Source organism: Coccinella septempunctata, chromosome 1 (assembly GCF_907165205.1).
Source record: "Coccinella septempunctata chromosome 1, icCocSept1.1, whole genome shotgun sequence".
In the NCBI taxonomy this organism is placed as follows: Eukaryota; Metazoa; Arthropoda; class Insecta; order Coleoptera; family Coccinellidae; genus Coccinella; species Coccinella septempunctata.
In genome coordinates, this window is record NC_058189.1 from 30,768,484 (window position 1) to 30,785,862 (window position 17,379).

A 17,379-nucleotide genomic window follows, 5' to 3' on the forward strand; every position below is an offset into this window, starting at 1 on the left:
TCACTCTCAGAAAATAAATCCATTGCAAATGACGAACCGCCGTTATCTTCTTCATTACAAATTAGAATGTTTTTATCAGGTACAACTTTGCTCGTTATTTTCGACATTGAAATTATTTCAGATGAAAACGTCATATTATGATTGTCTACTTCCTTTACAACTAAAACCTCATCTCTATACTTCCACGATGCGGTACGTTGGGACAACAAAATATCAACCTCAAAACGCCGCAAAAAGTCACAACCAATAATAACCGGTTGAGATAAACCATTAATGACCAAAAATTCAAAATTGAATTTCACAACATTTAGCAGAAAATCTATGTGCGCTTGTACAGAAACTTTCTGAGATTTTGCCTTTATGGCACCTACTACTCTAACACCAGTGACAGCAAAGTAAGGAATCGACTCTACAACATTACAAAGTTGATTCCACACATCAACAGAAATGGACGTAACATTGCTTCCCGTATCAATCAAAGCCAGAAAATGCAATCTATAAAATGTTATTAGTATTAAAGGATTTCTATCTTGTTCTGGAGAATGCTCAAAATCACACTCCTCCTCCAACAAGACTTGTAATGGATTATTTTCGACCGAGATTAAATTTTTTTTATTTGCACCCACACATGATTTTAGTTCTGGGGAGGCAATTCGTTTCCCGAATTATCTTCATCTAGTTGTACGCACGAAACATTTTTGAAAGTCCCTTTTCTCTCAAAATTTTTCTTCGCTTGAAATTCCGAAATTGAACCGCCTTGCTGTTCAGAAATTCTTTTCTGATCACTGAAATTTCTATGATTATTGTTATTAGAATTTTTGAAATATTCATCTGCATGTCGCAATCTAAATACTGCATCTGAAAAGTTTGTGCATCCCAAGAGTACACAAGATACACTGGGGGAAAAATGTAGCGCTATCAAATCTATGAACTCTGAAGGTGAATAGTTAGGTTGTAAATAGCGTGTCATTGACGCCCAGTAATTGAAATAATTAACAAATATTCCTGCTTTATACTGACCACTTTCCAGCTTATCCTTAATCCTTCTCTGCCTTCTTATATCCCAAAAGTGTGACAAAAACGCACGTTTGAAATTGTAGTAATCAACGAAACTGACTGAAAAAGCATCCCACCAAAGCTTAGCCGATTTTTCAAATGCCCTACTGAAAAGTACTTTTATATGACTGAACGGAATTCTTGTCAACGTCAATACTGCTCTCAAAAAATTCTAAGAACTCCGGAGGTTGTTTATCAATTTCACCATCAAATTTAATCATCAACTTACTTACATCAGTCAACGAAAAAGGTGAATTGTGTACAGGAACGTTTGATTGTGTTGGAAGAGTATTTGAATTCAGACCACCCTGTACATTGGTGTCACTACATTGTTTAAAACTAAAATTCTCATCGGATGCATTTGAATTAATTTTCAAACTAATGATTGTATCAACTACAATTTTCTGAATTAATACACTGAGATCAATCTGTGAATTATTTCTAGGATTTTGCTGGTAAATACTGAATTAAATACTTTCAGCACCCTGATAAGCCAAACTCTCTGCACCAGCATTTTGAGGAAATGAATAAGCATTATATGTTGGTACATTTCTGAATATTTTTCTAGGAATTGGTTGATGTAAGTTCGGAATTTGTCCAGATTGTTAACAATAATCGTTAGGAAAGATTAACTTCGTAGTTAGTGAGTACTGAGACCTGATGACCGAACATGAGCGGTATAACTCTGTCTCCCACAATCACATAGCCTAAATATTGGCTTGAGCAGGAAATGGCTCTCTGCGTTGCATAAGTTACTTCCTATACCTTGTCGTCTCAGGATACCTGTGCCACAAGATAATCTAGGCGAAACCGCAACCAAAGTTGCACTAACAGCGTTACCAGTGCAGCTTTTAAATACCTTCTAACGCAGCTCCTACAAGGAGATGGATCATTCGAACAGGACAAAATTTGTATCCGGAGGTAAAATACTCTCCCATTCGTATCTCTGGGGGAGGGTGCCTGAGCGAGTAAATCATCGTACAACCACCAATGAAAAGCACAAAGCTTTTGCAGCATGGAATGTCAGAACCTTGCTAGGCATTCCCAGGGCCGACCGAACCTCTGGTCGTACGTCTCTCTAGACGTACTGCCCTAATCGATAAGGAACTGCAACGTACATCCATTGCAAGAGTTGCCTTAAGCGAGACACGCTTTTCGGACGAAGGTAGCTTGGTAGAACAAGCGTATACTTTTTTCTGGAAAGGCTTGCCGGAATGCGAAATCAGACAACATGGCGGAGGCTTTGCCATTAGAAACGACCTGGCCGCCAAACTAACCGAAAAACCAGTTGGCATCTCAGAACGTTTGATGACCCTACGCATTCCTGCAGCGAATAACACGTTTGTGAACATTATTGCAGTATACGCACCCACTTTGAACTCCTCTGACAACTTAAAGGACACCTTCTACGAAACACTCGTTGCTACATTTAGTAAAATCCCAAAACGGGAGCGAATTATTCTCCTTGGAGACTTCAACGCCAGAGTGGGCTGATGTCAAGACTCACAACTGTGGCTGGAAATAATAGGGAAACACGGCACAGACAAGCTTAATTCTAACGGAGAACGTCTGCTGGCTCTTTGTGCAGAACACAATCTGTGTATAACGAACACCTATTTCATTACGAAACCCAATTCAAGGGAGACCTGGCGCCATCCGCGCTCAGGGCATTGGCATACTCTCGACTATGTGATCTTGAGAAGAAAAGTGTATTAAATCGGAATAAGAGAATTCGAATTGATTTGGGATAATTGAAACGAGGTATCGCTGAAACCTTCATACATTGTTGCAGCCGTGCTGCAGAGGCAATTTTTAGTTGGAAATATGACACTTTGAGGCGCTTGAGATCAGGCGGTATCAAGTCGCGGGAATTTAAATAATAACCAGCTCGATAAGTGTTGAAAGAGTCAGTGTCACTCAGTCAGAAAATCTGCAGATATTGATACAATGTACGTTTTCGGAGAGCAAACGGCGATCGCCGGCCTATGTAATTGATTCCAATATCCGGTGATAAGGACTTCAGAACGGGTGAAAACGGTCAGTCATGTAGATTAAGAAAGATTTATTAGTCTGGAGACCTTGAGAGGAAAACAGTTCTCAGAATTAGAAGTAGCCGAAATTTTCTTATAACCACAAAGCCTGGGAACGCTGATTTTTCAACTCAGCAAGAATGATCGTCCAATGATTTCGATTTTCGGACGTTTTGGTACCACCCATAGCGTGGGAGAGAAAGACAGCGAAAAAAGTACCTCGGAAAAAGTTAGTCAGTCGGTCCGTGGACGTGATCTGTAAAATATCGAAAGTAGAGTCAGTCATTTAAATAGGTTAGGTTAGGTTAGGTTAGGTTAGGTTAGGTTGAAAGAGTCAGTGTCACTCAGTCAGAAAATCTGCAGATATTGATACAATGTACGTTTTCGGAGAGCAAACGGCGATCGCCGGCCTATGTAATTGATTCCAATATCCGGTGATAAGGACTTCAGAACGGGTGAAAACGGTCAGTCATGTAGATTAAGAAAGATTTATTAGTCTGGAGACCTTGAGAGGAAAACAGTTCTCAGAATTAGAAGTAGCCGAAATTTTCTTATAACCACAAAGCCTGGGAACGCTGATTTTTCAACTCAGCAAGAATGATCGTCCAATGATTTCGATTTTCGGACGTTTTGGTACCACCCATAGCGTGGGAGAGAAAGACAGCGAAAAAAGTACCTCGGAAAAAGTTAGTCAGTCGGTCCGTGGACGTGATCTGTAAAATATCGAAAGTAGAGTCAGTCATTTAAACAGGTTTTCACGAAGTAAGAGAAAAGTGATCACGGAATAGAATCGGAGACTCGGTCGGCTCATATATATTTGGAAAAGTTGAGTATAAAGAAAAGTCCAGTCCTTTGTTTTTGTTGGTTTTGTTCAAGTAGAAACGGAATATCGGGAATAAGGTAGTTAAAGAGACCGGAAATAATTTGGAGCTAAAGTCAGTTTATCGGGAATCAGTGAAGTATATAGTATTCGATGAGTGATCGTTGATTTTTTGATTAGTAGTAAGACCATATATAGACTGATAGATCATTTCCTTGTAGAGACATGTTAGATTGATTTTCACGGAACTTTGAGGAAAGCAGTTGGTCAAAAAACTACATTCAACTAATGCCAACGTTTCGTAGATATATTTCTACTTCTTCAGGGCTACAAAAGAGGAATTTACAGAGATTAAATATGGCACAAATATATCTGGTATAAAAATTGAATAATAGATTAAAAACAATGGTTCCAAAACAAACACATATAACAATTGGTTACAAAATCGTACAATTGAAACTATATATGTACTAAAATTACACTTATTCGATTTATTTATTTTTCTTTCTATTTGGATCTGACAGGAACACATATTTAAAATCGAAAAATCCTTACCAAAGTCGAACTTATGTTTTACACACAAAAGATCTTAATATTAGCTTGTTGAGCAAATTGGAATCGAACTTGTAGAGAAGCTGATGAAAACTCCGTCTAAAATTCTGAGGCAAAATACAAATCATGACAACGACGTATTACATTCAATGAGTGTTCCGAAACTGAAATATTTGTTTCGATTTTAACCTGTTCAACACAGGTGGAGTCTAGAATATGTTGTTAAAAAAGTTGAATTCCCAACTCACTGTAATGAATATTTGTTTTTGAAAAGATCCAATATATTATTATATATCAAGCTCAAATTTTGTGTGTCAGTTCGGCAATTAACGGTATCATTGAGTTTTATGTATATCATTTCAGTGATGGTTCTTTTTGTATAATTTCTTTCTATATCTAAAACAGAAACCGCTTGAAAATTAAATTGATGTTTATTATTGAAATAGTGGGTTGCAAGGGCCGTCTTTGTATCTTTAGATCTAAATTTTTCTTGACAATCGTATTTGTGCTGGCTTATTCTATTTTTTAGATATTGTTTAGTTTGGCCAATGTAACTCTTCGAACAATTACTGCAAGGGATCTTATAAACCAATTCGCTCTGATCCAACATAGGGTCAACGTCTTTCAATTTAGGAAATAATGAGCTACAAGTTGAGATGTTGTATGAAACTAATGTTATGTTATTGGAAAACGATTTTATGAGCATATTTATTCTGTAAGTGAGTCTAGGGATGTATGGAAATTTTACATAATATATATTTTGAGTACTATTCTCATTTTCCGCACTTGCACCTATCGGTCTAATTTTAGTGTTGTTATTCCCAATAATTTTATCACTAAATGATTTCGGGTAGTTATTCAGCTTTAAAAGGTCTCTGATTATTCCTAAATTATATTTGTGAAAAGAGCTGTCGCTAAGATTTTTAGATCTGTACATAAGGTTTCTAATTGCTGCTACTTTATATGAAAAATTGCAGTGTGAATTATAATTTAAAATTCGCCCAGAACTAGTCGGTTTTCTATACCAGTTTGTGATCAGAGAGCCATCATTTTTTTTGTGAACTGTGACGTCCAAAAATGGCAAAGAATTGTCCATTTCCATCTCCAAAGTAAATTGGATGCGATGATGGAATTGGTTGAAAACAGTTAAAAGTTCTTCACATTTGTTGGTCGGAATTATTAAAAACATGTCATCCACATACAATTTAAGAACCAGGATATCAAGAGGCAATCTTTTTTTACACTCATGAATGAGTTCTGTCATAACCCAATTAGCTAATGAAGGGCTGGCTGGGTTGCCCATTGCCATACCAGATATTTGTCTGTAAAATTCATTATTGAACTTGAAATAACTGGATGAAAGAATGAATTCAATCATTTTTATAAATAGTGTTTTAGAAATATATGTGAAGGCCGAAATATACTTCCATCGTTTCTTTACTGTTTCAACAACTACACTCTGGATAATGTTGGTGTATAATGAGACCACATCTAGGGAAATTAGACAATAACCCTCCGGGACTGAAACTGATTCAATGGAGGACACGAATTCAAAAGAATTCTTTACATTATATGGAGAGGTTGACGTGGCTTGACTCATTATTTGATGTACATAACATGATATGTTATAAGAAGGCGAATTTATGCAGCTTACTATCGGTCTTAAATTTAATGAGGGCTTATGGACTTTTCTAAGACAATACAATTTAGGTGGGGTTGAATTGTATTTTTTCATCTTCAACGATTCTATTTCATCAATGATAGAATTATCCTTTAATTCATTAATTAATTCATTCACTCCCCTTTGGACGTTATTAGTATTATCGTTCTTAATTTTTTTATATGTAGTTTCATCAGACAACATGTTAGTCATATACTGTAAGTACTCGTTCTTAAACATAATAACTGTGGAATTACCTTTATCTGCTCTCATAATAATAATTTCTGGATGATTTTTTATGAACGTTTTTGTACTAATAAATGATTTTAGCAGTGGGTGTTTGTTTTTTCGATGTTGAGATTTATGCCAAAAATTTGTTATTATATTCGTGAGTCTACTACGTAATAAATTTTTGTTATCTTCGCCCGAATTAACACTTTGAATGGCGACTTCTAAATCCTTGATAATAGTCGGAATTGGGATGAAATTGGATAATGGAACACTGAATTTTGGACCCAGTGATAATATTGATCCTGCATTCTGCGGCACAGTCCCATCAGTGTAGTTACACAAAAATTAGGTTGTAATTCAGAAACAAGTACAGCACTTGAAAAATCTGAGATTAACGATTGTAACTTACGAATGTTCGTATTTCTAATTCTATTGAACCTTATTTCGAAGTTGTTACCACATGTTCTAGAAAAATTGGGAGGAGTTGGGAATTCAACTTTTTTTAACAACATATTCTAGACTCCACCTGTGTTGAACAGGTTAAAATCGAAACAAATATTTCAGTTTCGGAACACTCATTGAATGTAATACGTCGTTGTGATGATTTGTATTTTGCCTCAGAATTTTAGACGGAGTTTTCCTAAGCTTCTCTACAAGTTCGATTCCAATTTGCTCAACAAGCTAATATTAAGATCTTTTGTGTGTAAAACATAAGTTCGACTTTGGTAAGGATTTTTCGATTTTAAATATGTGTTCCTGTCAAATCCAAATAGAAAGAAAAAAAAAATAAATCGAATAAGTGTAATTTTAGTATATAGTTTCAATTGTACGATTTTGTAACCAATTGTTATATGTGTTTGTTTTGGAACCATTGTTTTTAATCTATTATTCAATTTTTATACCAGATATATTTGTGCCATATTTAATCTCTGTAAATTTCTCTTTTGTAGCCCTGAAGAAGTAGAAATATATCTACGAAACGTTGGCATTAGTTGAATGTAGTTTTTTGACCAACTGCTTTCCTCTAAGTTCCGTGAAAATCAATCTAACCATATATAGAATTGTGTTGGAATTTGGATAGGGAAACTTAAAGCGTTAAACGTTCGCGACGGAAAAGTGCGGGAAGTTCGGTTGAGTGTAAGGAATTCGCCGATTTGTGCGGGTAAAGTCTGGTGTCGAAAAGTTCTTCATCGGCAGCGTCAGACAAACAGCAGTCGCGGAAAAAGGTAGAAGGTTCCAATTTTATTTGTCCAGAGTCCTGAAAGCTCCTCTAAAATTCATTGATTAAGTATTGATTTATTATTGCGCGCGAAGTTGGGAAGTTGAATTTTAACCCAAGATTTTTGTTTCGAAAAATATGCTTTATTGTTTTGCGCTCATTGCATAGGATTAAGAAATTGAAGATTTTTGTTGGTCGTCTTCGACCGAGTGCGTATTCGTAGAGAAGTTGTTATTTTATTTTGCCAATAGAATTATTTGTTAAAGTTTCTCATGAGTTTCATTTAAACTTTCTCCCAGAATTAATATCAACTTCAAGACCTGTCCTTCGTGCGACGGGCCGAATCCACTTTTCACCTTTCGAGGACATTCAATTTGTGTATTTAACATCTTAAAAATAATCACCCCATGACCAGTGGAAAGCCGCTCTTCCATTGATCATGATGCATTATTACAAAAGATCTGAAAGAGGTGTTGGTCACTAAACCCAGAGCAGATCTGGAGTGTTGGTACACTCTGGTAATCTCGAGAATGAAAATCTCAATGCTCCCAAAATACCAACGCAAGCCAAAGTATCTAAGAGAGCGCCTTCAAATCTCCAAACTACAAAACCCTTCTGCAAAAGAAAGATTCACATCTGCCGTCAAAAATAGCCTAACACCACCGGATTATAATGACGACATTGAGAGTCATTGGCTCCGCTTCAAGACATCTCTTACAAATACAGCAAAAGAAATACTGGGCACAGAATGCTCCCGAAAATCCCCAGACTGGTTCGCCGACAGCGAAACTCATATCGCACCTCTTTTGGAGGCAAAACACGAAGCGATGAAAACGGCAATTAACGAGCCTGGCGATATTGCAACCCAAAAGAATTTTACTAACATAAAACGCGAGGTCCGTGCAGAAATAAGAAAAATCAAGGATAGCTGGTGGAAAGAAAAAGCTAGGTAAATACAAGCTTACACCGATAACCATGATTACTGGCGTTTTTTCTAAGCTATTAAAACTGTTTAAGTCCAAGCAGAAAAGCTAACTTTCCTATAAGAGATGCTCATGGAGCTATACTAACTGATGATAGAAAAATTCTCGAAAGATGGAGGGAGCATTACTGTCGGGTCTTGAATCAAAATAACGACTCGGATTTATCCATTTTAGACCTGCTCCCCGCGTATAGTCCGATGACATCGCTTGATGACGAAATCTCAATGTCCGAAATCATAAGTGCGATAAAAATTATGAAAAATGATGAGTCACCAGGTCTAGACGGCATTCCAGCGGAGGTATTCGAAGCCCTGGATGAATACATTGTCAATAGTGTCCTAGCACTATTCTGCAAGATCTGGAAACAAGGAGATGTGCCACAAGAATTCAGAGACGCTTTAGTTATCAACCTCTATATAAACAAAGGCGATACGTAAAATTGCAACAATTACAGGGGCATATCGTTGCTTAGCGTGGTCGGCAAAATTCTCTCGAAGATTATGGCTTATCGTCTGATTCCACTTTTAGAAAAGATTTTACCTGAATCCCAGTGCGGCTTTCGACCAAATCGAGGTACGGTGGACCTAATTTTCACACTGCGACAGCTGCAAGAGAAGGCCCGTGAACAACAATCAAGGATCTATACAGCCTACATCGATTTAAGTAAGGCCTTCGACTCGGCGAATCGGAGAGCGCTATGGAAAATCATGGCCAGTCTTGGAGTACCCGAAAAATTCTTAGCAGTGTGTAAAATCCTAAACCGACCATTTCTTAACCAACTCTGGAATAAAACAAGGCTGCGTGTTAACGCCTTTACTGTTCAATATTTTCGGTATAGCTGTCTCCATAATTGCAGACATGAGTATGTCTGTAAGAGGTGTTGGAATAAGATTCAGATTTGATGGAGACCTATTTAACCTGAAGCGCCTCAGAGCAAAAACCCGTTCAATGGTTATCACAGAACTTCAATATGCAGACGACTGCTCACTTGTCGCTAGCAGCCCAGAGGATCTACAGATAATGCTGGACACCTATAAACATATATACGAAGCTTTAGGCCTCAGACTCAATATCGACAAAACCAAAATCCTGGTAAGTTTCCCCAAAAAGCCTTCAAACACATATCAGCCTGGAAAATGAAACCCTAGAACAGGTCGAGCAGTTCAAATAGTTGGGAAGCTTCATAAATACTAGGGCTAACCTAGACACGGAAATACACAACCGTATCAATTCGGCATCACGGGCATTCTGGAAGCTTAAGGTCAGAGTGTTTCGAAATCACGAACCCAGTCTGAAAACCAAAACAGCTTTGTAAGCAATGGTCCTCCCAATGCTGGACGCCCTACAGGCGTACGGTATTTGAACAGACATATTAAACAGCTTGAACAAACGCAACAACGTCATCTAAGACAGATAATGCACATCAGATGGTTCCACAAAGTTTCGAATACAGAAGTCTTGCAACGCGCGAGTTGCACAACAATTGAGACTCAAGTAACGAGGGCTCGACTGAGATGGAGCGGCCACATTCTGAGGATGCAAGACACAAGACTCACCAAAATAGCTCTGTATGTCGAATTGGCAGAGGCAGAGGGAGTCCGGAAACCAGAAGGCCAGTATAAGCGGTTTAAGGATGCACTACATCAATCCCTAAAATCAATTAATGCCAATCTTAACTGGAAACAACTAGCGTTAGACAGGTCACAGTGGAGATCTATGGTGCACAGTTATAATGGAGACTTGAGAAGAATACAGCGGCGGCCAGATATGGTTGGTGACTATCTATGCCCGGAGTGTGGAAGGATCTGTAGATCGCGGCTAGGTCTCTTCAGTCACAGGAGGGCACACAGTCGCAAGTAGCCATAGGAAATTAGGGTTGGATAGCACCGATTTTTTCTTTTTGTAGGTTTATTCTCGGTTACGGGATACAGCATCGAATTGAATAGAACTGAGAAGACTTTTAAAAGTTATTGGTACTTTATAAATAAGTTTATCAATGTTGAACATGTTGCATAACTGAAACCCGAGTGCGTTATTCAATTAATTAATTTAATTAATAATTATTCAATTCATTTTGCAGATCCTTATTCGAAATTCGCTCGATGGAATTCAAAATGATGTGCCATAATTTTCAGGTCTACAATACAAGACGATGCCAGGATTCAAAGGTTGATTCAGATATTTTGAACGAAAAATCCCTATTGAAAGAGATATCGATAAGCTAAAAAGTATCATAAAAGGCCTAGTGACAAAAATCTATCTATATTAATAAAAGAGGATCTATGGTTTATTTCAAAATGCTTTATTGTTCAAACGATCGCACCAAATTGGACAATTCTTTTTTTGTTGTGTTTATTATTTTTAGGGCAAGTTTTATATAACAAAATATTCCCAAAAAAAATTGAACAGAACAGAAAAAAAGGCATTCCTTTTTCTTACGACCAATCGAGCAATCATAGAGTACTTATAGGTTTTCGACATTTGGACCCTAAAAATAATTTAAATGGCAAAACTAGGTTTGCCGGGTCAGCTAGTTAACAATAAAATTGATTGTCCGAAAGATTTGCAGAGTTTTCTGAATCTGAGAAAAGTTATTCATTTCAAATATTTTAATATGCTACTTAAAAAGCCGAAGGGACGAAAGCATAAAAGGGATCTTTCTTTGCACCGACAAATTGGCAACAATATTAAAAAAATAATTAATTATTTGCTGTTTTTTGCTTCCATCATGAAATATTTTTTTTCTATGGATGCCACATAAGCATATTATTTCGCCTCATTTGACTTCGATGCAGAGGCGTAGGAAGGGGGGTGCGGAGGGGGCGGACCGCCCCGGGTGCCAGCCCTGTGGGGGTGACAAAAATGTATCTTAAGAGGCTTATATTTGATTAGAGCGTATGTTCCTAGCAAAGAATAAAGAAGTACATCTAAGTCGGATCGATTTTAGATATAGTTTACGTACGATCGTTAAAATTGTGGGTGAAGTATAATACAATTATCTATTAGGATAGATAATAGCCCTATTCGGGTTCGGCTTTCTGACGGTCCGAGAATTGTTCTAGGACTGCGCAAAAGAGGAAGGTTAATCTTTGAAAATGGCTACTAAGCGAGGAGCGGAACAGTGAGCAAAGAGTACGATCGCTTCGAGAAGGAAACTTGTAGTCAGGGCTGAATAGAGTAGGAGCAGCGAGTGTCCGGGTGGAGTGATTTATGACCCATTATGTTTCCACTGCGCCTGCCAGTAGTTTAATTTTGTCATTCATCCTCATTGCGTCTGCGTCAGTACCTAAATTCGACTGCAATAATACGCAAGCGCTGTTTACTCGTTTATTGTTTGTGCTTCTTTGTGGTAATCTAGACTAGCTGTGTTATTGGTGCCGTGGTGTACGTATAATCGTACAGAAATGAAATATTGAATCAGTGGTCCAGATTATTCTACCTCTTCGATCTGGCAGCTATTTAGGAATTTGGGTGAGTTTTGTTTTCCCATGCGTTTTGATAGTTCGAAATGTGATAGGATGAGGAGCAGAGGTAAGTAATCTACATATGCACACTTTCGCAATTTAGTGAAGATCGATCTGTTGAGAAGTAGCAGGAGGACTGACAAGGTGGAGTGCTCAGTATGAAGCTGTTAAGACTGTATTCCAAAGTTCCAAGAAGATTGCCGATATAGCATCGAGGAACTTTGCGACCCTTCAGAAACTATCCACACTTGAAGAGCAGCTCAAACTTTATTAACTACAGAATGTGATTTTTCATTCTTGTGCTATTTGAGTCTATGGAATAGTGCACTAGAAGAAAAAAGGCTTCAAAACTTCTCATTCTTATGAGGAACTTTTCGACACTTATTCCTAGAGTGTCGAAAAGTGCCTCATCAGAATGAGAAGTTTGATGGCCTTTTGATTGAAAACAGGGAAATTCTTGTGGAAAAGGCAATGGAATTTGCAAAAGGTATTTGTGACGAGATGAAAATTCCTACCGCCAAAAGAAGAACCTTCAGAAGAAGGAAATCTATGCCGGAGAGAAAGATGTTGATGATCGATGTTGGGGTGCATTGACACGTTTCAACAAAAAATAGACACTCTTTGCCAAGGCATGGAAGTGATATCACTCAGGTGTGCTATCTTGCAGACCAAGAACTTGCTGAAGAGTTCAGAAACTAATTTGCTAGAATTAGTTGGCAGTTTAGTTTGGAGTTATGAAGAAATGTCTTCAGAAGACATGTTGAAAGAAATCCCACGTCTGAGGAGGTTTTTAAAAGTGCGGCTAGCGTTCCTGAAGAAGAAGCTCTGAAGTGGAGTTCTTTGAGACTATTGCAGTTTAATGTCGAGTATGAGCTTCCAGAGTCTGTTCCAAATTTAACGTTAGCACTTGGGGTTTACCTTACATTATGTGTTTCTGAGTTTTTCCAAAACTAAGCTTATCCAAAGTTATCTCAGATCTACTATGAGCCAAGCTCGACTATCTTGCTTGGCTATTTTATCCAATGAGCATGGTGTAGCCAGAGGGATCGACTTTGATGAGACTATTTCTCAGTTTGCAGAGAGTAAATTCAGAAAAAAGAAGTTCTGAAAGAAAAGATGCTGATAATTTGTTGAATTTGTGCAAAAAAACTGATTTTTTTCATTGAAATCTCGATTGAAATATAATATTTTACGTGTTGCCCTCCACACCTCTATGCCCATGTTTCAAACACTTCAAATAAAAACTTGTAATTTTCTTAACAAACAAAAAAGGCTCAACAATGTTATGTAATGTTGGGGGGCGACAAGTTGAAATTCCGCCCCGGGTGTCACAAGAGCTTGCTACGCCTCTGCGATGCTCCCTTCCCCACTTTTTCCAACAATTTTTCATTTTTATTTATAACCTATTTTCACATATTGAAGTTGTCCTACCTGCTTTGGACGCTTAGGCTATGCATTCCGTCAAAGATTATTGAGCTAGGTAACCTAACTCTACAGGGTCTTTCACGAGGAACCTCACCCATATTTATACGGGAAACTACTGAACGTATTTTCATGAAATTCAGCACTTATAAGTATTTCACGATGCTGATGAAATCTAAAATATTTTCAAGGCATGAGCACCTCCGGTTTTTCCGGAAATGACGTCAAATTCCGTTTTTCAAATTAGAACACCATTTTTTTATTGCAGAAATAGATTCCTTAGAAAATTTCAAGTTAGTTTGATGTAACATTTTTCAGTTTTGGTTGGAAAATTCTCTCTTAGCGGGAAAATTCGAAAAAAAAAATCGAAAATAGAGCTCCGCTGAAACAAGAATAACTTCGAGGTTTTTGGATGGAAAATTTTCATTTTTGGGATTTTTCAAAATGTAAGATTGATGTATCCACTTTAAGAATCGAATTCGCGATTCATGATACAGGGGGTGAAAAAATCGCTTTCAAAGTTAGGGATGACAAAATCGTGAAAAATCAATTTTTTCAAATTAGAACCCAATTTTTTTATGGCAGATATTGAATCTACGTTAAAAAATAATGTGAGTGTATGCATCACACCCTTGCCCTAAAGTGAATATTTTCTGAGTTATTCACAAAAAACTGTTTTTCGTCTTGAATTTTCAGCTATTTCTTTTCCCTTCACGCCAAAAAAAAAGAAATTTTCAGGAACTGTTACTTAAACCATGTTTAAGATTTTACTACCCTAATATGCAAGAGAAAAAAGTTACAAGTTGTTCCTAAATAGATGGCGAATTTTGATTCGAATTTGTATCGGAAACCTCTTTATTTCAACTAATCGGCCATCGGTTTTCTCTCTAGTGATAAATGAATAATTCCTTATGAACCATATGCAAAAACTTACCATGTTTTACATTCTTTTTTTTCAATGATAGATATCATTAATTACATCTGCCGAATTCCTCTTTATTCAGTAGTATTTTGTGTTTACTATTAATTTGGTGATAATTCGTATTAAGTTATAAAATCGATCACCATGCCTAATTTTACCAATGAAGATTATTTAAATCTCATTCTACTTCATGGAGAATGTAATAAAGTTGTAGATAGAACGATTCGACTGTTCATTGAGAGGTTTCCTGACGGACCCAGACCAACGAGAGATACCATTAACAGAACCATGACAAACTTGAGAAATGTCGGATCTTTCGTTAAGAAAACTATACACAGAGAAAAAAGTGTAGTAGAATATGAGAACTGTATTCTTGCATATTTTCGTGTGAATCCTCAAAATTCTCTCAAAGATGCCGAGATTGATCTGGGATTATCTCAATCGAGTGTTTGGAGAATATTGAAAAAACATAAAATGCACCCATATAAATTCAATAGGGTACAGCATTTGAAGGAAACTGATTTCGTCAGGAGAACAGAGTTTTGCGAAGCTATGATGATTCGATTTCAAGAGAATGAAAACTTTTTGGACTGTATAATTTGGACAGATGAATCTAAATTCACAAAGAATGGTTCTCTCAATAGGCATAACAGTCATTATTGGGATGAAGAGAACAACCACCACTTCAGACAATGGAACTTTCAAGAGACCTGGAGTTTCAATGTTTTTTGCGCCATCAAAAATAATGCAATTCTCGATGTTCACATTTATGATGGGACTTTAACTGGTAAGATAGAACACTACAGATGTTTGCATTATTTAAAGAATGTTCTCCCTTAGGAGGTAGATATTCTGACATATTGACTCAAATAATTGAGCCGCTAGTACAGTACCATAATGACTTATGGTATCAACAAGATGGCGCGCCTCCACACAATTCACTCAATGTGTGAAATATCCTCTACAGGCTATTTGAAGATCGATGGTTGGCGAACAATGGTCCACATCTTTGGCCAACACATTCTCCCGATTTAACTCCTTTAGACTATTATGTTTGGGGTAGGATAAAAAATATTGTCTACTCAACTCCCCTGACTGATAAAGAGGACTGCATAGAACGAGTCAGCAATGCGTACAGGTTTGTTTAGATTTTTAGATTCATAGTTTTGAAACTCAATTTGGTTTTTAAACACTTTTGCAGATCTCTTCCTTCCGATGAAATAAGAAGAGCAACGCACGAAGCATTCCTGAGACCTTTACGTCTAGAAATTAACGGTCAAAACTCTGAGCATCTTCTCTAGTTATAACTGCGAGAGTTTGCCATGGTTCTCCTAATAGTAACTTGAAGTCGGTTCAAAGAAGGGGTGGAAAATCTACAGCAGGGTTCAAATAACAGTTCCTGAAAATTTCATCTTTTTGGCGTGAAGGGAAAAGAAATAGCTGAAAATTCAAGACGAAAAACAGTTTTTTGTGAATAACTCAAAAAATATCCATTTTAGGGCAAGGGTGTGTTGCATACACTCACATTATTTTTTAACGTAGATTCAATATCTGCCATAAAAAAATGGGGTTCTAATTTGAAAAAATTGATTTTTCACGATTTTGTCATCCCTAACTTTGAAAGCGATTTCTTCACCCCCTGTATCATGAATCGCGATTTCGATTTTTAAAGTGAATACATCAATCTTACATCTTGAAAAATCCCAAAAATGAAAATTTTTCATCCAAAATCCTCGAAGTTATTCTTGTTTCAGCGGAGCTCTTTTTTCGATTTTTTTTTCGAATTTTCCCGCTCAGAGAGAATTTTTCAACCAAAACTGAAAAATGTTACATCAAAATAACTTGAAATTTCCAAGGAATCTATTTCTGCAATAAAAAAATGGTGTTCTGATTTGAAAAACGGAAGTTGACGTCATTTCCGGAAAAACCGGAGGTGCTCATGCCTTGAAAATATTTTAGATTTCATTAGCATCGTGAAATACTTATAAGTGCTGAATTTCATGAAAATACGTTCAGTACTTTCCCGTATAAATATGGGTGAGGTTCCTCGTGAAAGACCCTGTATAGAGCTACGTCACTCAGCTCTATAATCTAGATATAGAGCTAGGTATCCTAACTCTATAGAGCTAGGTCACTTAACTCTATAATCTTTGCATTCCGTATTCAATTTCTTTATATCAATACATTTTTGATTAGTGAGCTAATAATTCCTATTTGAATGATATAGGATGATTGTTGAGTATTTCTCATTCACCTCGGTTTAAGATATATCAGTGGAGAGAATATTTTATATATTAGTTTATAGTATATACCAAAAAATAATAGTACATTTTAAATATTTTGACCTATATTATGACAGCACATTTTGGCAATATTGAAACACTGGACTGCTGATTACTTATAAAACATGAGAAGCAATGATAAGCTTTTGTGTAGTCAGAAATCATTATCTAAGTTACTAAGGTTTTTTCATTAGATGTTCTTAACGACGTTGGTCATACTTTATCAAACCAACTTATAGAACAGTGAAAGTTTGTCCCTGAGGCATATGATAATTTTTTTCCTACTCAACATATCCATATTAATTCAAATAATGACTGCACCATATTATTTCTTCCACAAGGTTCAATAATGGTACTTTTGAAATAAAACACCCCTTATTTGAAATCAATAGAAGAGCGGCTTTCCACTGAACAAGGGGTGATTATTTTTTAGATGTTAACACTCAAAATTGAAGGCCCCTTTAAAGGCAAAATGGTGGATTCGGCCTGTCGCGCGAAGGACAGGTCTTTGATGGTTTTCTATATTTTCTGGGGAGAAAATTCAAATGAAACTCTGTTAAAATTTAACGAATAAATCTATTGCAGAAATTTGAATACAAGCACGCATTTGGTCAATAACGACCAAAATATAATCTTAATTTCTTTCACACATACAAAGTGCGCAAAGCAATAATCATTAAAATTTCGTCAACAAAATCTTGGATTAAAATTTTTTTTTTTCCAATTGCACAACAACAA

General features: G+C 36.7%; 1 long non-coding RNA gene across 1 annotated transcript; it reads left to right on the top strand.

Moving 5' to 3' along the window:
* The first annotated feature begins 6,910 nt into the window (after positions 1 to 6,910).
* LOC123322763 lies at positions 6,911 to 7,333 on the top strand. Its single transcript, XR_006539217.1, has 2 exons — positions 6,911 to 7,074; positions 7,300 to 7,333. It is a non-coding gene; the product is annotated as an uncharacterized LOC123322763 (long non-coding RNA).
* Positions 7,334 to 17,379: the final 10,046 nt, after the last annotated feature.